Raw genomic sequence first — 2,319 nt, forward strand, 5'->3', positions numbered from 1 at the left:
GCTGTTTAGAGTCTCATAAACTGAATAGTTTCGACTGTTTACAAAGGGGGAGAATGTAGAGACTAGATGTTGTAAAAGTCAAAGTTTTTGTTTCTTTAGTTTCGCATGTTAGTGATTTTACTAAGTCTTCATTTGTGCGAAGCGTAGAGTTCAGGACTTAGTATATTTTTTGTACACTCAGGTTGCCTATAAATAGGGACTGAGGTTAGAAGTAGAGAAAAACTCGTGTATTCATTCTGCTTAAACTCTGTAACCAGTTCTTCATTAATATAAGATCTGAGTAATATTTACTCTATGTGTTCTTACTTTTCATTCAAATAATCATGATTGCTTTCTGAATCTCGATAACAATTCTCTTCAGTGTGCGGCCACACACTCCATATGTTGGAGTGTTTGGCTCAATTGCAAGGTGTAGAACTCATATACACTCATCCCAAGACCCATATCTTGATTTCATTAGGCTTAGAACACCCGAATAGACTCTAAACAAGGCTAAAAGATAGCGAAAACGAGTCTAACTTTGATTGAAAAGAATGTCGACACACGATATAAATTCTGGGTTGTCACAAAGGTGATATATATAATAAGGAAGTGAATTTCCAATTGCTGCTCTTGCCCTTACATCCAAATTTACTAGCCTCTTGTCATCATTGTCGTAGCTAGATTCTGGTTTTTGCTTCATTGGACCGATAGGAGCATTGTTGACAATTGGTTGGAAGATGGGAATATGAGGTCCGGTCTTGATAATCTTGACCATCTCATAATCCATGGTTTCCAGAACAACCATGGTCTTGGTCTTCCACATGGCGAAGTTATGTTCGTCGAATGGAGGGATCTTATTGATGCCAAAAGACTTCACATTGTTGGCATATGACATGATTGCTTGAGTGAATCGACAAACCTGCTCTGATACCAATTGAAGGTTTATATTTGGTCGATCGGATTCACTTCAAGTAGAAAACAGAAAATACAAAGTTAGAATATAAGGAATACATAAGATAGAGTAATTGTTCAAAAATCCATGAACAAAATAGATGTTACCTCATATTAAGAAAACGATTCATGAACACAGTTAGTCCATTAACAATTATACATAATATATACCGCTAACATTTAATTAGTCCATTAAATTTACTAGGCGTCAATTAGGTTTAAAAAAAAGATGTTACCTTAGATTAAGAACAAGATTCATGATTCCATCCGGTTGCCGACAAAGTTCCAGTAGCCCATTCAAATTAGTTCTCAACGACACACATATATGAAATCAAACTAATAAAAAACCCAGGGTGAGATGCATATGAAGGGGCTGATGTATACAAGAAGGAGGTGATATTGTGGATTAAAGGAAATGCATCCGAAGGCACTGCTATATGGAAGGAGTGGTGGTGAAGGGTGGCTGTTTGTGGAGGTGACAGCAAGACGCCCCGACGACCTCTTTTGATTTGTGTGGTGGAGGTGTGCAGCGATAATGATAACCTGGTGAAGTTTTTTTTTCCTTATTATAGGGCTTTGATTTTGATTTGCCTTGTTTAAAGGGATAATTAATGAAAATTTCAAAAATGGTCACTGTGGTTTGTAAAAAATAGCAAGTTAAGGATATCTTTTATTAGGATAACACGGATGATCCCTTTTGTCGTTAAAACTAACTTTTAAGTGGTTAGTTTTTCTAAAATGACTGATTTACCCTTTGGACCAAATTTGAAATATAAAAATACTACAAGGACCAATACTACAATTGTATCTTATTTTGATTTTGTTTTATTGTTTCCGATTGTTTTAGATAAGTATTGTTATTAATATATAATTTATGTTTTTGTTTATTATTTTTAATTCAATATTTAATAGTTTGGGTTTCATCTTCAATCTAAATCATCTTCATCATCCACGTTTAGTTTTGACGATTTTCTGGAATGGGGAGGATTTATATCGATTTTCTACTTTTTTCCATACGAAAATTTAAATCTACTTTTTTTTCCATATCAAAATTTTATTGAAATTAAAAACAACATGAAGTTGGCAATACAAGATAAAGAACAAAAGTAAAACAAGAAGATAGAAGTATAATAAGAAAACAAAACAATAATATAGTGTATTTAATCCTTGAGCGCACCATTCATGGAGTGTATTTTATCCTTCACATCACTCGAACCAAAATATAGAGGATCCACCATAAAGGCAATGGATTATGGCAGGACAGTAGAGTGTTACATTGAAAATCAAACACCTAAAAATATCTTCATTATCCTCGACCAAAAGGTAGGCAATGAACTTGAAATTAGAATGAAATATACTGCTGTATATTCAATGAAAAAAGAAGCT

At 33.8% G+C, this 2,319-nt stretch overlaps 1 long non-coding RNA gene across 1 annotated transcript; it reads right to left on the bottom strand.

Moving 5' to 3' along the window:
• Positions 1 to 428: 428 nt before the first annotated feature.
• LOC145014418 (uncharacterized) lies at positions 429 to 1,487 on the bottom strand. Its single transcript, XR_013665526.1, has 2 exons — positions 1,170 to 1,487; positions 429 to 947 (listed from the first exon to the last, which is right to left on the bottom strand). It is a non-coding gene; the product is annotated as an uncharacterized LOC145014418 (long non-coding RNA).
• Positions 1,488 to 2,319: the final 832 nt, after the last annotated feature.

Source organism: Lactuca saligna, chromosome 9, assembly GCF_052625555.1.
Source record: "Lactuca saligna cultivar CGN05327 chromosome 9, ASM5262555v1, whole genome shotgun sequence".
Lineage (NCBI taxonomy): Eukaryota > Viridiplantae > Streptophyta > Magnoliopsida > Asterales > Asteraceae > Lactuca > Lactuca saligna.